Source organism: Macaca fascicularis, chromosome 20 (assembly GCF_037993035.2).
Source record: "Macaca fascicularis isolate 582-1 chromosome 20, T2T-MFA8v1.1".
Classification (NCBI taxonomy): Eukaryota; Metazoa; Chordata; class Mammalia; order Primates; family Cercopithecidae; genus Macaca; species Macaca fascicularis.
The window spans coordinates 75,804,587-75,828,479 of record NC_088394.1 but is presented as its reverse complement, the minus strand read 5'-3'; the positions used below and the strand labels follow the sequence as shown (position 1 = coordinate 75,828,479).

General features: G+C 43.0%; 1 pseudogene; it reads left to right on the top strand.

The window, feature by feature from the left end:
* Positions 1–20,985: 20,985 nt before the first annotated feature.
* LOC102141428 (transcription factor BTF3 pseudogene) lies at positions 20,986–21,901 on the top strand (annotated as a pseudogene).
* Positions 21,902–23,893: the final 1,992 nt, after the last annotated feature.

Sequence of the window (23,893 nt, the reverse complement as noted above, 5' to 3'; positions counted from 1 at the left end):
TTGAATGCTTTCCTTGTACCAGACCCTGTGCTATGTTCCTGATGTCCAGCATCTCATTTTATTCTTGCAACAATCCTTTGAAGATGATCTGCTTATTCCTGTTCTACAGATGATGGTAACTGAGACTCAGATAAATTAGGAAACTCATTCCCATTATAGAGCCGCCACGGCGCCCGGCTAATTTTTTTGTATTTTTAGTAGAGACGGAATTTCACCGTGTTAGCCAGGATGGTCTCGATCTCCTGACCTCTTGATCCGCCCGCCTCCCAAAGTGCTGGGAATACAGGCGTGAGCCACCGCACCCGGCCAAATGTTTGTTTTATGGCTAACCTTGATCACCTATCAGAGATATATTTTTTACAGTGTCAAGTGTTTGGGATTCGCTGCTTATACAAGTAAATAAAAACAAACTAAAATTAAAACGCCTCTAGATTGGATACTCTTACTTAGGAGTAAAATGCTGAGTATTTTAAAAAGAAGAAATAATGACACCATCATTTGCTGAGTGCCTACTCTGGGCCGGGCATTCCACAGACATTACTTCATTCAATCCTCTCGAGACTCTTGCAAGATATTATTATCTCCATTTTACAGATGAGAAAACTGCAGGAGTAATGACATCTCACTAAGGCCTGTAACCAGACAGCAGAAGTGGTCAAATTCGCTGCAGAGCTGATACTGTTGGAAAGACACGTCTCCACCTACTCACAAGAGGAGAGTGAGAGTCTTATAATCACGATAAAATCATTGTACTAAAAATAAGAATTCACATGTATTGAGCATTTGCAATGTACCAAGTATTGTGCTGAGCAAATGTCAGACATTCTTCTAGTTGATTCTCACAACAACCCCGTGAGGGAAGTACTATTATCAGCTCCATTTTAAAGGTGCAAAAACAAAAGCACAGAGAGGGTAGGTAACCTGCCCAGTATTACACAGCTAGTAAATGACAGACCCAGGATTCGAATCCAGTAAGTGCAATTCTTGTTCTGCGCTCTTATCTGTTACACTCCTTTGTTTTTTACAGCAAGAGAAAATAACGGTTCAGCATGAGTAAGAGAACAATGAAATGGAGAATTCCAGAAATAGCAAAATATCACTGCAGATATGGTTTAATTGGGAAGCAATTGCCCCAGATTGCATTTTCACTTAAAAATTGGATGAATTTTTGGCCCACTGACGTATATTATTTCCTTCTTGAAGACTTTGAGCACACTGAGCCAAAAGCTCTTGTTTTTACACAGTGATGATTAAGGATCTTTTCATTTTCTTTAATGTGTTTCTTACTTATCAAAACTGTTCCGAGTGATCCTGCGGGTGAAGAACCTACGTTCACAATTCCCTACAATAAACATATCTAGACTTTCTGTGTAGCTATACCTTGAATTTCTTTTCTTCAGGCTGCAAACTGTTGGGTTTCTTTTCCCTATTTGTCTCCCCTCATGGTTGCCTAGAGGCTTCCAGAATGCTCTCTGAATTCCCTAGTCCATTTCACCCTTTATGCTTCAAGGAAGAGGAATACTTTGCTATGAGAATATTGGGCTTTTCCTTTGCTATTCGGTTTGTCTGGCTCATAAATAATTCTACAGGTCACCCGTAGCCGAGACAAGCATCCTGTCTTTGTAAATGCCAACAATCAGTTCACAGAAATATCATTACTACTCCATTGATGAGGGTCACCCAATACATGGAAGGTCAGGTATGGGAACAGACTTGGCACTTCATTAATTTAAGCTGCTACCTGATGCCAGGCACTTTACATTCATGAACTTGTGTACTCATCATAAAAACCCTGAGAAATTGACATTACTGTTCCCATTCTATAGATGAAGAAATTGAGGCTCCTGGTATGCCAAAGGTTATAAAATGAGTTTAATATGAGCAGTTGTCACTAGTATTTATTAGGCTTGTACTATATTCTAGGAGCCTCCTCCACTGCTCTTGGGCATTAGTTCATTTAATTCCACAGCAACTTTGCGGGGGTAAACATGATTGTTATCCCTCTTGTACAGTTGAGAAAACTGTAATGCAGAGATATTAAGCAACTTTTTCAAAGTCCAGCAACTGGGAAGTGGCTTGAAACCGGAGGACATGATTTTTGAACTTGCACTCTTAAGACAAAATGAACGGCTACCAATTTCCTAACAAATCAAAGAGTAAGGTTCTATGACCTCCATTTTTGAGATATAAATGGATGGGAATAGCTTTGAGCGATTGCTGGTCTTGGGATTTAGGGCCAGACGGTATTAACTGGAGGATTGGTTCTACTGCTTCCAGCAAGATGATCTCAGGCAAGAAACCTCTGGGCTTCATGACACCTGCCTCCCAGGCAAAGCTAAGGAGCAAGTAGAGAATGTAGGGAAAGACACCACATAAATCAGAATTGAAATTGAGATCCATTATGCTAGTAGTACCATGGAAAAAACAATGAAACTCTCCTTTGAAGGAGGAGTTGGGCCCCAAATTTAAGGCCACAGCCTAACACAAAAGGTGTCCATTTATGATTTCTTACCAAAACAGCTGTTTTCCTTTAGAAAACAAACACACAAACAAAACAAAACACAAAACAACAACAACATTTAACAACAATCCAGGAAATTGCTTCTGCTTTCTTTCTTTTTTCATTTCATTTCACTTATTTACTCGATTTAAAAGAAAATGTAGCCAAGACAGAAATGTGTAAATGCAAGAAGACGGTTCCTGCAGGAAGGGCTTTAATGAGTACATATTACATGTAATTGCTTTTCCCCTCCATAGCGCATCATGAACCTCCTTTCATGTTAGGGTATTTGGATCTACCCCCTTCTTCTTAACAGCCACAGTGATCCCATTATGTGGAGGTTCCGTTACTTGCTTTTTTCATTCTCCTATTGACGGACCTACAGCTTGTTTCCTGCAATCTATAGTTATTACAGCAGCAAAAAGCATGTCTATTATGCTTACATGTATATTCTCAGACAATCACTTTTGATTTAAACTAAATAAAACATCCACTTCTAATTTGACTTATAAGAAAAATAGTTGAGAGATTTAGATCAGAGTCCAATTTCTGCATGCATAAGGGAAGGGGTAGGGAGTTTCACCAGACCCTATACCTTACCTCCTCCAAGGGACCCCTGTGCTACCCTTCTGTATTCCCCAACCCCTTTCTCCAGCCCTTCCCAAACACACCATCCTAAGACCCCAGCTTTTTATCTCACTAAACCGCCAAGGAAATGGCCAGGTCATTAGTGTTGTCTTTAGAACCAGCTCTTTTGACTCGGTTTGCAATTTTATTCACAGTAAAAACTGATCTATGATTGAAAAAATAATAATAAGCATGATTCCCTGACTTCTTTTGCTGTGGGTGTCATGGCGAGGGGTCCATAGCGGTGGCTGTAGTAGGTAGGTCAGGCATTAACCACACATATTGAGTGAGATCACTCTGATCAGAGTGAAATTTGCAGAACAAAAGTATCCCCTTTACTGTGTGCAATGCCAAAAGGTGCTCAGAAAAGAATCTTTATCTCCTTGATGAAACCAAATATGAAAACCATTTGCTTCCAGCATGTCAAAGATCCTTGCTCTATTTCCCCCACTTTCAAGAAGAGTGATTAGAACATTTGTCTCAGTCCTCCAGCACCGCTTATTAGATTCTGAAGCTCCTCTTAGGGTGAACAGGATCTGAGAGGGAATGTCTTAAATCAATTCCTTCTATTTCTGGTGTTAAGCCTCAACTTGTCAGATTGCTTGTGACTCCTTGGGTATTTCGGCATCAATCTAAGTACGGCTTTGAGCTCTCAAAATCTGCCTGGCATTAACATTAAGAATATATTTGGATTCGTATGCTTATTTATCTTTTTGGTTTCTTTCCCACCTCAGCAGTCAGCCTCACGCTAGCTGGGAACTGACAATTCTTTTTGAAAAACTAAGCAAATCTTTGAAAACAGTTTTCAAGTCTTGTAGCAGCACGTTTGTGCTGTTACAGCTGAAGAGCTGTCAGGCCTCCAGCGTGCACCTTGATTTCAGCTCAGCAAATGGAGCAAAATATCCATTTTGTGCATGAAATTGCCTGTGTTCTGAGTGGGAATCTATGCTTCTCAGCACCCTCTGCACTTAGCAAAGGCTCTGCTTGGCTTTTCCTGGAGTTGGAAAATTGGGTCTCTAGGAATAGGCTCCTTCTTGCCTGATGCTGGAAAAGCCATCCCTGAGGAAAGAATTCTAAGCGAGAGCCGTGAATTCTCACTTAGAACGTTTTTCTTCAAAATAGATATTTTTGTGTGTGTGATAGAGCCCACAGCTGGTGGAGGTATGATCTAATGTTCACGGACATCCAATATTCTTAAAAAGTCGAAATTGCTCAGAACCCTGACAGCGTGAACTTATTTCATGCAAACAAATAAACAGTCCAACAGTAAGAATAACAATCAAAGTAGTCCTTTATGTGCAATTTGGAATAGTATCAAGAGCCTCAAAACCCTTTAATTTCACTTATTGGGATCAATCCTAGGGAAATAACCCTGGATCCACATTTCCAATCACATACAAGGTTAGTCATCAAAGCATTATTGAAAAGGGTGAAAAAAAAAACAAAACAAAACAGGAGAAAAAGGTGTCCAACAATAGGAAACTAGTTAGGTCAATGGTGATATATAAACAAGATGGAATGCTTTGCAGGTATTGGCATGAGTTTATAAAAGGGGTTTACAAAAAAAGTTAGGGGTGATTTCTTAAAGTGGATTTTATGGAACTGTAAAAAACACACAGAAGAGTGTACAGATCATATACACATAGAAGCAGTACCTAGATAAAAATAAATTTAAAAAATTCTCAGCTCCCCAGAAGCCCTCCTGGGCCTCAACTGGTCATTATTCCACCCAGGGAAGCCACTTCTAACAGCTTAGATAAGGTGTGTATTTTTGAACTTTATAAATACCCACATCTAGGGTATTCTGTTATCCCTGGCTTCTTTCAGTGAATACTTTGTTTTAAAGACTCATCCATGCTATTGTGCAGAGTTTCAGCTTCCAGATTCCCATTCTACTGTGTGAATATATTGCAATTAATTATCCATTCTGCTGTTGATGAGCATGAGAATAGTTTCCAGTTTTGCCCATAATGTATAGTGCTGCTAATTGTTCTTCTACAGGCTTTTGATGATCACATACGCACATTTCTGTTGGGTACACACCTAGAAGTAGAGTTTCTGGATTATTGGATATGTACATATTCTGTATTAGCAGAGGCTACCAAATTGGTTTTCATAGGATTATACCCATTTTTACTTCTTTTTGCAGTGTACAACCGCCCCAGTTGCTCCAAAATTTGCCAACTCAATTTTGTGTTCTTTTTTTTTGGGGGGGGGGAAATGTGTAGCTAAATGACAAATACAAATACAACCATGAATTTGTAAAAAAAAAAAAAAAAAAAAAAAAAGTACATTAAAAAAATTCCTGGAAAAAAATACTTCAATTTGTTAAGAGTTGGTAGTTTTGTGTGGTTGTGTACTCATTCAAATTTTCTATCATTTTTCCCCTAATATTTTCTCATCCTCTATGAGAAGGAAGTGTTACTTTTATAACCCTTAGTCCTTTTACCAGGCATTAGGTGAACATATGGCATTTAGAGTAGGGCATTAGAATAGTCATGTGACCACCTTCCCGTATGATGATCATTTTTAAATGCTATTGGCTCCGGGAGAAGTTGTTATTTTCACTAGACATTTCCATGGGACTATCAATTTATCCATGTAACCGTTCATCCATCTACCTACTTATCCACCCATTGATTTACTCATGCATTCAGTAAACGTTTATTAAACACCTAGTCTGGGCCAGACATTTTGTTGGGTAGGGAAGAGTCATGAAGAGATTCTTTGGAGCACTTATACTGCATAGTTTTGTACTTAGGCATCAATAATATAACAATATTGAAGATACATTGATACAAATAAGTATAGTATAAATAACAAATATTTTTTGAGGATTCATGACATACTAGGCACGGAGCTAAGAGAGTTACATGTAAACAATCATTTAAATCACAATCACCTTATAGAACAGATGTGGAAGCTAAAGCTTAGAGACATTAGAAAAGTAGCCTGAGGTTACAAAGCTAGACTGGAATTGAGACTCAGATCTACAGAACATCAGGCCCTGAGCTCCTGATCACCTTTTTGGCCCTGCTGCCTTCTACCAAGAAAGGGGAACTCTGTGAGAAGGGAGCACAAAGGAAGTGACACTGATGAGGAATCAATGGATACGCTTTTAGGCTTGCTCTGAAAAGATGCGAAGGAATTTGTTAGGCAGGAGAAGAAAAAAAGGCCATTTTTGGAAACTTGAACATGGTAAAGCAAGAGTGACTTCAGCTCTGAATGGAGAAAGGGCAGAAGTGAGAGATGAAGCAGAGAAAGGGAGCGGGAGGAACTTGAAACCCACCAAAGGGAGGGACCTTGAATCTTCCCTGTGTAGTCCCCAATTTGGAGACCAGTCCGGGTCTGGCCTCGGAAAGAGACTCTGAGTGATCTTTCCCTCCCTCACATGATGGGTAAACTATTCTCTCCTTAGTGTGCCCACAGATTCTGTCTACACTCTCATTACCACATTGATACTATTTATTTATTTATTTATTTATTTATTGAGATGGAGTCTCGCTCTGTCACCAGGCTGGAGTGCAGTGGCAAGATCTCAGCTCACTGTAACCTCCTCCTCCTGGGTTCAAGCGATCCTCGTGCCTCACCCTTCCGAGTAGCTGGGATTACAGGCACGCACCACCACACCCAGCTAATTTTTGCATTTTTAGTAGAGACGGGGGTTCACCATGTTGACCAGGATGGTCTCAATCTCCCAACCTCATGATCCACCCACCCTGGCCTCCCAAAGTGCTAGGATTACAGGCGTGAGCCACCGCACCCAGCCCATATTGACACCTTTTATAGCTGTACTATTCAATAGGAGGGCCACTAGCCATGCATGGCTATTTTTTATTTTATTATTATTTTTTTTTAGGCAGAGTCTCTCTCTGTCACCCAGGCTGGAGTGTAGTGGCATGACCTCTCTGCCTCCCAGGTTCAAGTGATTCTTGTGCCTCAACCTCCCAAGTAGCTGGGATTGCAGGTGTGCTCTATCATGCCTGGCTGATTTTTTGCATTTTAGTAGAGATGAGGTTTCACCATGTTGGCCAGTCTGGTGTTGAACTCTTGGCCTCAAGCAATCCAGCCGCCTCAGTCTCCCAAATTGCTGGGATTACAGGCATGAGCCACAATGCCCAGCCACACATGGCTATTTAAAATTAAATAAAATTAAAATGCAGTTCCTCTGTTGCACTAGTCACATTTCAAGTGCTCAATAATCAGGTGTGGCTAATGGCTCCCATATTGGACAGTGTGAATACAAAACATTTCTTATGTTGCAAAACATCCTTTGAAGGATGCTGCTTGCTAGCCTGTTTCCTGTGCATGGAAAATCATCTGAGGACAGGAACCTTGCTTGAAGGATGCCCCTAATGCCTTGTATGGAACGTGGCAAGGACGAGATGTTCAGTGGCTGTTAAGTCAATAACTTTAGGACTGGAAGAGAACTTATATCCCACACCTTCATTCAACAGAAAGACTGAGGCTGACACTGTTACTGGTAATGTGACTTTGACCGAGTAACTTTGTCCTCAGTGCTTCTCCAGTTTTAAGGTGTGTGTGATCACCTGGGGTTTTCAATAATGGTGCAGATCCTGATCCAGGAGTCCTGGGATACAGTGCAGAGTTTCCACTTCTGAGAAGTTCTCAAGTGATGTGGATGTTGTTGGTTTGTCAATCACACTTCAAGGTAGCAAGCCTTTATAATCAGTGGAAAAGACAAAAATAAAACACGACAGGACAAATCTGGAAAGTCTAGCTCTTGGTATGGAGATTTTTCTGGGATATGAATTCATTTTGTGAATACAAGAACACATTTAAGCCACTTATTCATCTATTCCTTTTAAGACACGAAGACATCTCATTTACATTACCTTTTAGAATATGAAAAAATCAGACGGAATGTTTAGCAATCAGGTGTCAAAAATGCCATCCCTCTATTCCCTGCCTATACCTTCATCATAACCACAATGAAAAGTTAACATCACCACTAACAAAAGCTGAAACCAAGGAATAATCAATTTTGTTTCATTTAGCTAGAGAAATCTTAAAACAAATAGATAGACACACATTTGAAACATGAGTCAGAAAGGAAGGAAAAAGGGCAATGTGATTTTAAGAAACTTCAGGAAGAGAGGTACAGAAGCAACATACTTTTCCCAGGAAGAAAAATCTCTTTACAAGTCTCTTCCTTTTGCAGGTATCTCCTCAAAACCACATTTGACATGGGTCTAATTTCCTTGCTCAATACCATCATTATTAAATAGCCACAAATCACAAGTAACATGTTTATCATTTCAACATTTCTTCCAAGATCGGGTTTGAATTATGGATTGTGAAAACATAGATTTTGTTGCTTGGGAGGGGGGAAAGAAAATTCTATCAGTGTTCTAGAAAATGAATTTTTAATACCATTTGAAAGACAGATTACAAATGCTCTGAGGTTTTAACTCTTTAAGACCATTTCCAATGCCTGAAACAAGTATGTTTAATTATGCTGCTAACAGCTCTCCTTAATGCTAGTGAGCTGGAGAGAAACACACAGACATTGTCTAGTAAAGGAGTAGGCATATAGCTCAGGGTGCTGGTTTTATGGGCAAACTGCAGCAATTTCATTACTCTGTCTCTACCCAAATTCCATGGCCCATGGAGGAGTCTTAGACTGTGACGTATGAGTCAAGTGGATGGGGATGAAATTTGGTTACTGCCTCTTTGTAGCCATTTAATTTTGGCCAAGTCACTTGTTAATATTTTCTGTGCCTTGGCCATCTGGGTGATAGTAATACCTAGTTGTTGGAGTATATGAAATATTAAATTTAAATAATGTATATGAAATGCCAGACACATGGTAACAATTGTTTAATTGAGGCAGTAATATTCATAATGGTGTTTGGCCTTCATCCCAGGAAGGAGAATTTGTGAGTAGTGGGACAGGGCATGAGAGTTTTCAAGGACACTGAGAATCTATTCATCCCCTAATCTGTATGGATGCCCTCTTTTCTATCTCCAAAGGCCTCTGCGAAAATGCATACCAGATGTGGCTATAACAATAATGATTTTTGGAGTAGGAGTGATGGTGTGAAGAAGAGGGAGGATGGTGGGTATCTGAGCCCATTGAACATTACGATTTATATATTGCTTATATTAATTAACATAAGTTAATGTTATTGTGTCCCAATATGAACCAGCCAATGTGGTAAACACTTTCCAGGCATCACCTCACCTACTCTTCACATCAGCCCTGGGAAGTCAGTACTACTATTCCTATATAGTACAAGGTTTTCCAACTTCCACACTATTGCTATTTGGGGTTGGAGCACTCTTTGCTGTTGCATTGTCCTGAGCATCATAGGACTCTTAGCAGCATAGCTGGCCTGCACCTATTAGCTATCAATAGCATTCCTTTTCCTACCACCCTCTAATGTCTGCAGACATTGGCAAGTGTCCTGCTGCAGGGAAACAATAAACCCTGGTGGAGAATAATGAAGTGAAGTTCAGTGAACAATGAAGTGAAGTTCAGTGACATCCCAAGATCATCTAGCTAGCAAGTGTTGGAGCCAGAATTAGACGTCAGGAGGTAAAATTCCACGTCCCTAAATACTAAAGCTCTCTTGTCTACTAGGCCCAGAATAGAAAGTGAAGCTCTGTGTTTCCTGGGTTGGGTTAGATGGAGTGGCCTTTTGAGCAAAAATTCTGCTGTGAGGAATGAAGATAAGAAGTCATCCAATAACCTGGCCTCATCAAATATTTCCAGGTATGCATCTACCCCTTAGAAGCTCTTCCCTGATTCCAACAAGGCTGCCTAGTTACAAATTATTTGGAAATGATTCCTTGGGATTGTTATCTTTCTCAGCCAGTTATTGAGCATTCAGGGAAAATCCAACATTTGACTCCAAACCATTATCTCCTCCTTATTAACAAGACTTGGCAGTAGATGTATTTTGGCTTTAAAAACAAAACAAAAACAAATGTACTTTCAAAGATGGATATTTGCCTTCAATGAGGACTATATCATAGGTTCAAAAGGAAAATTAAATGAGAACATTTTTATTATGCTCAAATATTTGTTCTATATCCCAAGGAGACCTATTTCACTTAAACTCGTGATTTCTGAGTGATTTGTTAAAATTCACTGCCTCTTGTTTCTAGAGGTCCATCTCTGTAGTTTAGCTGTGCCTATCACAGGTACCTGAGGAAGTCCCTATTATTTGTTGTCTATTGCTTTAACAACAAAACTTTCTCATATATGCCTTCCAGTCACAAAGTACATTCATGTTCATCTTAACTAATCTTGCAACAACTCTAGCTAAGATGTCACAACTATCCCAATTTTTACATATACGGAAACTGAGGCCCAGGAAGATTGATATACATCAGTCAACACCTGGCAACTATTGGGCTCCAATTCAGGACCTCCTCTAATTCCAAAAGTATGGATAAGGGATGGGTGCCTGGCATCAGGAAAGATGTGAGTCTGTCTTTGGGGGTCAACTCCATGTGAGTTTTCCTTTGAGTCTCCAGAAGAATCTCAAGAAATGCCCCAGCTAGTGAGAACCAAGGGGTTGTGCTTCACAGCCACTCAGGCCTGGATGTAGCCAGGGATTTGTGAATGTGTGTCTGTCTTCAATGCCACATACCCTTAGGGGAGGGCAAACATAAGTGCATCTGCATGAGCATGTACACAATACATTAAATTAAGAATGCTGGTACTCGAACTTTATAGAGGGCAACAGACAATCAGAATTAGGGCAAAGGGACTGGCCCCTGAAAGAGTCCCCAGTGAGCCCGAATTGTCCTTAATTATTGTTCAGTATGCCTTGCCCACCTCCATAACCACCCATCCCCACCTTGTATGCTCCTCCAAATGTTCACTCAATTTACCCATCCAAATAGTGCTTCTTCCTGCCTACTCTCCAGCTCAGCATTTGTTTTCATCCTTTCCTGCCTCAAAGTTTTCTTTTCCAGAATTCATGAGACTGCTCCAGAAACGCCAGTGGAATATGAAGCCACCAGGTCAGAGATGGAGAGTGTATTTTTCTGACATGTCCACAGCCCCCAGCTGAGTCCCGGCACATAAGAGGTGGGAGAAGGTAAAACTCAGAGACTGAATCAGAATACCAACCGTGGAATCCAAGGCCTGCCACTCACTGGCCCTGTGGCCTTGAGTGAACCACCGAAGCTGTCTGTGGTAGATAGACTAATGGTCCCCCAAAGATGTCCACATCCTATTGCCCAGGACCTATGATTTTGTTGCCTTACTTGGCAAGAGGGAATTCGGGTTGCAGGTTGAATTAAAGTTGCTGCTCTGCTGACCTTAAAATAGGGAGATTATCCTGGGTTATCTGGGTGGGGCCATTGTAATCATAAGGATCTTTAAAATTGGAAATAAAGGCAGAAAAGAAATCTGTCTTGTCACGATGCCATATGAGAAAACTTGACCCACTGTTGCTAGCTTGGAAGATGGAGCAAAGGGTCGTGAATCCAGAAATGTGGTTGACTTACAGAAGCCCGTAAAAGGAAGAAAACGTTTCTCCCTAGAGCCTCCAGAAGGAACGCAGCCCTGCTGATACCTCACTGTGAGCCCAGGCAGATCCATGCTGGACTTCTGACCTCCAGAACTGAACCGTAATAAATTTGTGTTGTTTGAAACCACCAACTGTGTGATAATTTGCTGTAGCAAGAGTGGGAAACTAACACACTGTCTATGCCTCAATTTTTTCATCTGTGAAATGATGACAATACTAGCACCTGTAAAGAATATTGCTATAATTATTCACAAGAGTGAAGACATAGAATCGACCCAAATGCCAATCAATGGTAGACTGGATAAAGAAAATGTGGCACATACACACGATGGAATACTATGCAGCCATAAAAAGGAATGAGATCATAGCCTTTGCAGTGACACGGATGAAGCTGGAAGCCATAATCCTCAGCAAACTAATGCAAAACAGAAAACTAAACACTGCATGTTCTCACTTATAAGTGGGACGTCATGGCGGGTGCCTGTAATCCCAGCTACTCGGGAGGCTGAGGGAGGAGAATCACTTGAACCTGGGAGGCAGAGGTTGCAGTGAGCTGAGATCGCAGCACTGCACTTCAGCCTGGGCAACAAGACTGAAACCCCGAATCAAAAAATAAAACATAAACAAACAAACCAAAAAACTAAAAACAAAAAGTAAATGAGAGCTAAACAATGAGAACACACGGACACAGAGAGGGAAACAACACACTGGGTCCTGTTGGGGGAGGGCAGGGAGAGCATCAGAAAAAAATAGCTAATGCATGCTGGACTTAACACCTAGGTGATGGGTTGATAGGTGCAGCAAACCACTATGGCACACGTTTACCTACGTAACAAACCTGCACATTCTGCACATGTACCACAGAAGCAAATAAAATAAAATAAAAATTTAAAAAGAATATTGGTGTAAAAATAAATAAAACAATACATGTACAGTTCGTAGAAGAGAACCTGGCTAAGGTAGAGCATATTGGTGTTTATTAAATGTACAACCAATGTCTTGAATCAATGGATGGATGAATGAATGAACTGATATGTTTGAACCAAGAAACACAGAAAGGCACAAGGACATTTCAATGAAGGATCAAATCTTTGCTAACTTCAGATGGACTGCTTCGACAATTAGCTCCTGGCCATTTGTTATTCTCTGCAACAGCTGAAAGAACACGGTAGCCAGTCCTTTCCTTGATTTTGCCCTTGGTTTTCCCTATTACGTTTTGGGCAGTTTTGCTATTTTCTCTGGGCTTCCTCTCTGATCCTCTTGACAGACGGATGGTTTCAACTCCCTGGAATCTCTTGACCAATAAATAATAATAAATAATGTAACATTAAACAATTTAAAAATAAGCTCTCTGCAATGCTGTGACAATGGCTGGTGGAATCTTCCTATCACATTGACCAACATGTGGAATGATGAAAGTGGGGTCTCTGTGCTGTTCCCTAGATCTCCTTTGCTTTCACATCCTTCCTTTTTGCCTGTGAAAAACAATCCACCCTGAAGAAACTTTGTCTCCATTAAGACTTTTTTTCCTTCCTTTTTTTTCTTGTTGGCGATTCCCCTGTCTCAGGCCATCAAGCGTCTAACCGACAACAGAACAGCCTGCTCTGTCTTCCCTCCCCAGCATTTTCTAAATATTCACATTCTTTAGATGCCAGCTCCTTCCTTATTTTCTCAATTCTGTATTTGTTTATCCTCAAAAGCTCCTTTGTAGCAGCCCACATGGATCTGGGAAAATGTGGAGGCCGACCCTCTTCCCTCGGGCAGGCGGGTGGGAGGGCCAGAGCCCACCAAAAGCTCCATTTTTTCACTCTCCACCTCTGGGGCACTTTCCGAGAACAACTGCAAGGTCCCGTTGGGCCAGGGAGCTGACAGAGCCCTTCCAATGCGAGCCATTTCCCTGCGGATCTGGGTCCTGGTGGGTGCAGCCTCTGTTGAAAGTGGGGAGATTGTTAAACCCGTAGCACCCAGTTTTGTAGGTAGAAGCTCTGCATTTTGACCCGGCCCCACTCAAACAGACCTCAGAGCTCAGGGAGTTTAAAAACCAAGGATCATTTCAAGACCAGGATACACTAAGCATGAACTATGCCCATGAAGTCTACAGTACTCATCCACAGATTAGAAGGTAACTAGGAAACTTACTACCTTCCCTGCAGCCCCAACTTGGCCTTTGCTCAGGACTTGGAAACCCTGTGGAAGGAAGCAGGAAGAGCTGGAAAGTAGCAGGCAGTGGACTGAGTGTGCCTCCTAAGGCTAGCCCAGGGACAAGGGAGAAGAGAGGGAGGAGGACAAGGTATTTCCTTTGTCAACAAGAAGGAATTTTCCATCTCTTCAGCATGGGCCACAATAGGACTTAAGGTCCCAAAGTAGGCTGGGGTGGGGGCTCACACCTGTAATCCCATCACTTTGGGTGGCTGAGGAGGGAGGATCACTTAAGCCTGGGAGTTTAAGACCAGTCTAGACAAAATACTAAGACCTCGTGTCTACATTTTTTTTTTGTTTTAACTTAGCTGGGTGTGGCGGTTGACACCTGTAGTCACAACTGCCTGGGAGTCTGAGGAGGGAGGATCACATAAGCCCAGGAGTTCCAGGCTGCAGTAAACTAGGATTGCACCACTGCACTCCAGCCTGGGCAACAGAGTGAGGTTCTCATTTCTTAAGAACCAAAAATGTCCCAGGGTTGGATTTAGAATCATTTGTTCTTTGAGGGCTGGGGAATGAGTCATTTCCCTGCTTTCTATTCTTTAACATTCCCCCACTGCCTTTAGAGGCTGAAACTTGTCTGCAGAGCTCTGTGGTATCTGCAGTATCCATTTCCTTCTACACAATTGTCAGCCAGTTGTTCTCAAGTGTTAATGGGTCCATCTAAACTCTTCATGCTTCTCAGACTTTGGTACCTTTATAAAAACCCTACCAGTGAGGCTGTTCTCCTTTTCCTACCCAGATAATTCTTATTCACCCTTCAAGCCTCAATGCAGCCGACTTCTCCAACTTGGCTAGAGGGCCATCCTCTGTGTTGTCATGGTGGAGCTGGAGGGTGCTGGGTTTGCTGGGTGCATGTAAGGTCACAGGATTCACATATGTAAATCGTCTCCAGCATTTTGCATATGCTAACCCATGTATTTTCTATCACTACTCTGTAGTGATATTACAAGCCCATTTTATAGATTAGGAAACTAAGTCCAGGGAGCTGAAGGAACTTGCCCAAGGTTGCAAAGCAGGTAAAAGGCAGAGCTAAGATTTCGCCCTTAGCAGCCCAGCTGTGGTGTTAAGAGTGTGAACTCTGTAGACAGCCAGAAAGGGATTGCAATTCCACCAGATTCTCACTAGCTGTATGACCTTAAGTTACTCACTTTCTCTCTACTTTAGGCGCCACATTTTAAAAATGGGGTCATAAAGAGTATCTATTAATACATGAAGAGGTCATAGCAGTGATGATGGTTAAAAACATAATGTATCCTAAGCACCCGGCATGGAGGAGTCCTTCAGCTAAGACCTGACAACACTAATGTTACTACTATTAACAGTAATTAGTATTCTCCCTTCACAGCCCTAATGACACTAGACCTAATCATCTGCTGCCTCCCCACACAGGACAGGAACCATGTTGTTTTAACCTCTTATGCAGTGCATAAGACAGAGCTTAGCAGATATTTGGAATTCTGTAACTGTTTAAGAATAAATGATTGTTCTTAATCTAACATACTTAGCACACCAGGCACTTCTTGAGTGTTCGATTTATATTAATAATAACATTATTATTATTATTATTTACTTGGATGGTTTAATGTAGATACATCTCTGATGGGAAAAAGAGGGACTTTCTACTTTTGTCATATTTAATGAAGGGCAGTCACACCTTCTAGTTGATTCAGAAGAAATACTGCACAGTTTGCCACCGTATCCACCAAAGGGCAACAGCGTGGCTCATCCTTGTGTCATACAATTAATTAAGATGTCTTATTTTGTTGTTGAAAACGGTGGTAGGGGCTGTGAAAATGTCAAATGGGGTAAAAGCCAAAACAGTCCAATCATTTACCCTGCAATGAGAATCACTAACCACAGGGCCAGGGTCAATATTAGAGCAAGTTACATATCAATTGGGAGTCATCAGGGCCAGGGTCAATATTAGGGCAAGTTACATATCAATTGGGAGTTATTAGTTTCTATCCTTCCCAGTTCTGGGAGAGCAGATTGGCCCTCAGCCCACTCATATGAGTGGGGAGCCAGTGGCATGGACTCTGACCGTGAAAAACAAGACACTAGAAGGTTTTATGCTCCCAGAGCTTAAAGGTCAAACCACGATGTGGTTACAGTGTCTGTGCTTTCTGGATACGCTGTCCGCAGGGATGAACAAAGTCCAGCTTGCAGGAAGGCCTGTGCTCAAATAACAACAGCGACTGCAGGCACTCTTCCTGGTCTTCCAGCAGGGCTCTGGGAAATGGCAGAGCAAAGCACTGAGGGGCCCAGCAGGGCTGGTGGAATCAAGGGGAAGGTTGTGACTCCCAGCAGTAACTCCAATAGCTACTCTTTGCAGAACACACACTGTGTTCTGGACACTGTATGGAGGGCTTTTATACGTGACATCACTTAAGCCTCACAGATGCCCCTGGAAGGGGTATGGGTGGATTGTTTCTATAATTATACAAATAAGGAAGCTGGAAAGTTAGAGAACCCGAGTTGAGCAACTTGTGGGCTGCAGAGCTTTCCACCCTAGTGCTGCCTGCCTCTGAGCTCAGCTGTTGGATGGATATGGGGAGCCGCTTAGTTCAAATTCATTCTCTCCTTTCTCTGCTCAGACTGTGATTTTGTCCAGAACAGCAAGGTGCTCACTGCCCTGGGAAATGCTCACTCTCCCAGAACCCTTTGCAGCCGGGGTAACCATGCCACAGGATTGTCAGTGAAGTTTAAGGGAAACTCTGTTGGGAGAGGGCGTGTGCTGTTAGGAACACACTCACTTTCCTAGAAGAGGTGGGACAGGTTCAGACCGTCTGTTCCTTCTTCTTTGCCTGCCTGGGATGCAGTCGTCAAGCCTGGAGTGGCAGAAGCCCTTTGTTTAGAGGCAGGCTCTGATGCCCTGGCTGGAGTGCAGTGGTACAGTCCTAACTCACTGCAGCCTTGAACTCCTAGGCCCGAGTGATCCTCCCACCTCAGCTTCCCCAGTAGCTGGGACTACAGGGGCTTGTAACCACACTGGGACAACTTTTTAATTTTTTAGTTTTTTGTAGGGACAGGGTCTCTTTATATTGCCCAGGCTGGTCCCGAACTCCTGGCCTCAAGTGATCCTCCCACCCTGGCTGGGATTACAGGTGTGAGCCACCACACCCAGTCACAGAAGCCTTCTCGTGCCTATTAGGGAAAGTCAAGGAAACCTTGGAGACCTCAGAGACCTCAGAACCGAGATCCCAGGGTGGTTGAAGCAAGGCATGCCACCAGGCCTTAGGGTTTTTATTGCTACAGCAAAACCAGCCACCAGCTAAGCAGGCAGCCGATTCGCGTCCCAAGCTGGGTCCTCCTCTTCAAGTGGGCTCAGGGTGTATCTTGCAAGCTACATCCCAAGGTGTTCCAGTCAATGTCTTTGGGGAGGAGGAAAAAATAAGAAATAAAGCAAATATAAAATGTAGAAAGGTGTAAACTCTAAACAGCTGGAACTTGGCCTCAGCAACAAACAAGCTCTTCAAGACTTGTTTTACTTCCCAATTATTCTCTCTTGAGCTGGGAGAACTGGTTTTGCTCGGAATGGCCAGCTTCACTGCTGGGCGGGGTTTAGCAGTCCGCTCCGACCCTCTAATTGCACTTATCATGTACTAATTAGCCTTTAATAACCAGCAACCGTGTATCCGTTCCTGAAACAATAAAGCGACCTCATCCCCACTTCAAAGTTGAAGAAACTCAGATTAGGATGTCAGCAGCAACAAGAATAAAGGACCACACACGCCTAATCAGAGTTAATGGCACAGTTAGAACCCAGGGCTTCCCAATCTGGAATCTGGTTGCGGGCGAGGAGCTTCATAATTAGCCACCACGATTCCTCTTGGAGTCACTCACTGGGGTGGAATCATTAACGCAGGCAGGATTCCTTTCAACAGGTGCCAAGACCTAGGTATCTAGATGTACCTTTATAAGGCCTGGAACGATCTTTCTGTGGGTGAGTTCTTGGGGCTGTGAAGCTCTGCAGAGTGTTGGGTGGGGACCCCCCACCCCTGGCCTTGCTGTAAGATACCTGACTTTGGCAGGCAAGAGTGGGACTGTGTGGTTTAGACACACTTTCAGAGTGTGCACAAGGCCTGTGCCAGGGATTTGGTGAGCAACGGGCTGTGTTTTACAATCTTATCCTTGCTCTAACACTCTCAGCTGGGACTTGATGTCTCTGGGGAATAGCAAGGCCAGCCGATCTCCAAGTGGGGTTCCCTGGGCTGGCAGCATCCCCTGACAACTTGCTGAACATGAAATCCCCAGGCCTCACCCCAGATACAGTCAATCAGAGACTTTAGGGGGAGGGCCTAGCAATCTGCATTTTAACACCACCACCCCACAACCCCCAGGGCTTCTGACAGACACTCAAGCTTGAGAGTCACTGGCCTAAACCTACAACAGGAAGGAGCTCTCTTCCTAACATGAGCGGGGAGTGGTGAGTGGAAGAAGAACTTGGGGCCCCCTCTCAGATCTGCCCTTCTAGAGCCAAGACCTCCCCTGCAGTGCTCATTCAATCTCTCACCATCTCACAGAGCGGCTCATGCCTGGGGACTATCCTACGAAGAACAGCTTTCTCATCTGGATGTGACATGTCTCCCACCTTTGTCCTCACTGTTAACCCTCTACAGAATGTTTTTCCTCTTCCCGGAAGCCTTCCCAGACTGATTCTCTGCTCCACCAGCTCATAATCGCCGGTGCAGATGTGAACTCTTATTAAAATTACTTGTTATGTGTCATTCCTTCCCTAAACTATGCCATCCGTGAGGACAGGTCCCGGATGTTAGCACACAGTGGTTTGTACATAGCATCTCTTCCATGACTTTCAGTCATTTAATCAATTGTTTCCCAACTTCTAATATGAATTCAGTAAATGTTTTTTGCGTTAATTCGAAGAACTCACCCAGCGTTACATTTTCTTATATCTACCCTTTATTTTTATCCCTCCCAGTTTTGGTTATATATAGAGGGGTTTTTTAATTTTCTCCTAATTTTCCCCAATAAAACTATGCCTTCACTTGCAATCTGATTCCCTTTACCATGTATAACAAAGTTTGCTGGACTTTTAGACACTATCTTGTCCCATCGTTATTTTTCCAAACATCTATTTGCCAGATGCTAAGAGAAAACTATTAGAGAAATTTTTTAAATCACAAATTGGTTCTGATTTTCTGATATTTCTAACATAGGTTGGGATACAGGCTTCAAAAAATCAAAAGGATCTCATGCCTATTAGAGATGGTTTGTCATTACTGCTCAGAGACTACTTCCCTGGGTCAGATCCTATGCAGCACGGAGGTAAGAGAAGGGCAAAAGTGTGTGTGTGCTGAGATGTTTGAAAAGATTTGATGAAGAAAGGCAGTCGGGAGGCCAAGAAGCTGTCTCCTTAGGGCTGGGTGTTTGAAACTGTCGCCTTGGCCGGGCATGGTGGCTCACGCCTGTAATCCCAGAACTTTGGGAGGCCGAGGCAGGCAGATCTCAAGGTCAAGAGACGGAGACCAGCCTAGCCAACATGGTGAAATCCCGTCTCTACTAAAAATACAAAAGTCAGCTGGGCGTGATGGTGTGCACCTGTAGTCCCAGCTACTCTGGAGGCTGAGGCAGGAGAACCGCTTGAACCCAGGAGGCAGAGGTTGCAGTGAGCCAAGATCACACCATAAGACTCCAGCCTGGGCAACAGAGCGAGACTCCATCTCAAAAAAAAAAAAAAAAAAGTTGTCTCTTGATTTACTGATCACCTGCTCATAACTGGGGACAAAATTAACACGAGCCCCGCCTGTTGGAATCTTATGGTTTGGTTAGGGAAATGGATAACTTAGTCTGCAGCACTATCCCATTTGGTAGAGGCAGAAGAGAAATACGGAGACTTCAGGAACATTGGCACCAGCCACAGTGGTGCAGGCAATGCTTCCTGGAGAAAGTGACTTCTGAATAAACCAGCCACAGTGGTGCAGGCAATGCTTCCTGGAGAAAGTGACTTCTGAATAAACCAGCCACAGTGGTGCAGGCAATGCTTCCTGGAGAAAGTGACTTCTGAATAAATATCTGAAATTTGCGTGGGAGTTGGCAGTGAAGAGAAGGAGTACAAAAGGGCAAGGGACATGTTCCATGGGAAAATCCATGAGTTGAGCAAGACTCGGAGGCATGGAAAAGACGTTTCCTTCAAGCAGGACTTCCTGTATGAGGTGCAAAGTGACAACCCTCTCAGGAAATGATTCTCCAATTTGAGGTCTATCAGAATCGCTGAAGGGTGTGTGAAAACTCAGATTGCTGGGCCCCTCCTGCATAGTTTCTAATTCTGTGGCTCTGGGGTGAGGCTGACAATCTGCATTTCTAACAAGTTTCCAGCTGCTGCTGCTGCTGGTGGTCTGGAAAGCACACTTTGAGAATCACTGGTCTAAGGGAAGGAAAAATTACCAAATACACAGGCTCATATTGTCTTAACACAAACCTGAGCCCCGTGAAGGGGTCTACTCTTATTCTGATTTTATGGATGAGAAATATTTGAATTTGAAACTGGCTCCACTGCTCTGTGACTTTAGGCAAGTGATGGAATCTCTAGGTATCTGTTTCCCCATCTGAGATAAGGGGACTCAAAGAGAACCCACTTCATATGGTTGTTCTGAGGGTTAGATGAACTCATATTTGAGAATCATAGTACCTGACACAAAATATGCTCTCAACAAATACTAGCTGCCAGTAGTATTAGTTCGTGAGGTTGAATCATTCATCCCAGATCCCAAAGGTAGCAGATGTTGAACCTGGTATTATCCATGCTATTTGAATTGGTGCAAGCTACTTCCAAACTACCTCTATTTCTCAGGCCAGCAATAGAAATGTGAAGCGGTGGCCAGGCGGTGGCTCACACCTGTAATCCCAGCACTATGGGAGGCAGAGGTGGGCAGATCATGAGGTCAGGAGTTCAAGACCAATCTGACCAACATAGTGAAATCCCGTCTCTACTAAAAATACAAAATTTAGCTGGGTGTGGTGGCGCACACCTGTAATCCTAGCTACTCAGGAGGCTGAGGCAGGAGAATTGTTGAACCCGGGAGGCAGAGGTTGCAGTGAACTGAGATCACACCATTGCACTCCAGCCTGGATGACAGAGCAAGACTCCATCTCGAAAAAAAAGGAAAAAAAAAAAAAAAAAGAGGGCCTCCCTTTAGCTGCCATCTTGCGTCCCCGCGTGTGTGCGCCTAATCTCAGCTGGTCCACCCGAGACCCCTTGAGCACCAACCCTAGTCCCCCGCGAGGCCCCTTATTCGCTCCGACAAGATGAAAGAAACAATCATGAACCAGGAAAAACTCGCCAAACTGCAGGCACAAGTGCGCATTGGTGGGAAAGGAACTGCTCGCAGAAAGAAGAAGGTGGTTCATAGAACAGCCACAGCAGATGATAAAAACTTCAGTTCTCCTTAAAGAAGTTAGGGGTAAACAATATCTCCGGTGGTAAACAATATCTCCGGTATTGAAGAGGTGAATATGTTTACAAACCAAGGAACAGTGATCCACTTTAACAACCCTAAAGTTCAGGCATCTCTGGCAGCGAACACTTTAACCATTACAGGCCATGCTGAGACGAAGCAGCTGACAGAAATGCTACCTAGCATCTTAAACCAGCTTGGCGCAGATAGTCTGACTAGTTTAAGCAGACTGGCCGAAGCTCTGCCCAAACAATCTGTGGATGGAAAAGCACCACTTGCTACTGGAGAGGATGATGATGATGAAGTTCCAGATCTTGTGGAGAATTTTGATGAGGCTTCCAAGAATGAGGCAAACTGAATTGAGTCAACTTCTGAAGATAAAACTTGAAGAAGTTACTGGGAGCTGCTATTTTATATTATGACTGCTTTTTAAGAAATTTTTGTTTATGGATCTGATAAAATCTGGATCTCTAATATTTTTAAGCCCAAGCCCCTTGGACACTGCAGCTCTTTTCAGTTTTTGCTTATACACAATTCATTCTTTGCAGCTAATTAAGTCGAAGAAGCCTGGGAATCAAGTTTGAAACAAAGGTTGATAAAGTTCTTTGCCTAGTAAAAAAAAAAAAAAAAAGAAAAAAGAAAAAAGAAAACTGGAGTGGCCACAAATGAAGACAGCAGAGTGTCCTGCCGCTATTTGGTAGACATTTCAGAGAGACTCGGCTGGGGGGACAAAGAGAGGGACTTACAGCCAACTGCTCCTGCCTCATCCTTTTTACCCTGGAAGATACTAAAGCATGGGGAGAATTTTTCCACGGTCGGCCAAAGAAGTGAATCCTACAATCTGTACACATCGTTTCAGAGAAGATCACTAAGACAAATGTTGAAAGAGTCAACAACACAGTAAAAGCTGATTATCAGCTATTTAATCTCTATTAAAGGTTTTACAAACAATTTGAGTTTCTTGAAGGAAAAGTGCACTCACCTCTTTGTTATATGCACTTAACAATTGTGCAAACACACACACACAGACACATTGAGTGCAACATTAAATGTGTCTGCCAGATGACAATGTATTTCTAGATGGCTGCATGGAGATAAGATTCAACATGTATAAATTTAGGCCTGTGGGGGGTTCTGTGTCCTAGCCGATCTTACAGCAAGAAACACACACACGAAGAGATATACTAGAGAGTTATTAAGAGGTGCTAACATTTATTAAGCATTTCCCAATGCTCCAGAACTGTGCCAAAATCAAGGCCTCCTCTTATTTAATACTCACTGCCAGCCTCCAAGGGAATTGCTATATTATCTTCATTTTGCAGATGAGGAAATGGAGGCCTGAAGCAGCAAAACAAGGGCTGATGCTTGCAAAGCTGACATTTAAACCCAGATTTGTGAAACGAGATGGAAAGAGTCTCATTCTTTACTTTACGTCATCGTGAACCTCTAGAATTACAAACCATCTATCCAAAAGTAAAAAAGTAAGACTAAAGTAAGAAAACGCATGTTCATTTGACTTTGTACACCAAGTCCTTACCCACTGAGCTCCACTACCAACTTCAAAATTCCGCCGGGCCCACCCTGCATGGCATCGGTACAGCAGGAAGGGCTCATGCCACTCAGCACTTCTAGACTTGAGGATGGTGCTTGTGACATGGACAATAGGTGAGGGCTATGGGAGGTGGGGTACAAGAGCTTTTGGAGATTCTGCAGAAGTTCATGTGGCCACCCAGACACAGAGCCCTCTTCACCCCTCAACCCTGTGTAGGGGCTCGTCAGTGAAACTCCTGCTGTCACAAGCAGCAAGCCCAGCTCAGAGGGAGATGGGAGGGGGAACTTGGAGAAGGCATAGCCCTTGACACCTGGTTATGCAACTGTCTATGGTCACTGATGGGGTACATTCGAGGCAGACAGGGTCAGCTGATGACAGGAGAATGCATAGATTGCAGTGTTCTCTGAAGACCATCTAGAATATAAAGTCCATTGCATTCCACTGGTGTTTCCTGAACACCTACTTTGTACCTGGCACTGCACTCATCTGTGGAGCTTGAGTTCTATCCTCAAGGGCTGACTCAGCAGAGGCAGGATTGCCTCCTGGTCATGAGCCTGGGCCCTCGCCCAAGACGGCCTCAATTTGAAACTGGCTCCACTGCTCAGTAGCTCTGTGACTTTAGGCGAGTGACAGAGTCTCTATGTCTCTGTTTCCCCATCTGAGATAAGGGGACTCAAAGAGAACTCACTTCATGTGGTTCTTCTGAGGGTTGAATGAACTCATATTTGAGAATCATAGTACCTGACACGTAATATGCCATCAACAAATACTAGCTGCCACTATGATTGTTACTTGTAGGCATTCTAACTCCAGTTTCTCTCTCTATTGCTTAGTGGCCTTGAGTTGACTTGAGAAGTTCTTTTATTCTTCGTCTAAGCATCAGAACTTTCATCTCTAAAATGGAAAGAATAGATGCATAGACTAGTTCAGAGGTTCTTAAACTTATCCGATTTTGGCTGTAGAATCTTGTTCAAACAAAATTATGTGTGGGAATGCCTACAAGTGGAGCTTTTATGGTTGTTTTACGTAAAGTCTCAGGCTTTATTCCTAGCCTCAAACTTATTCAGCATCTTAGAGCCTTAGTTTCTTC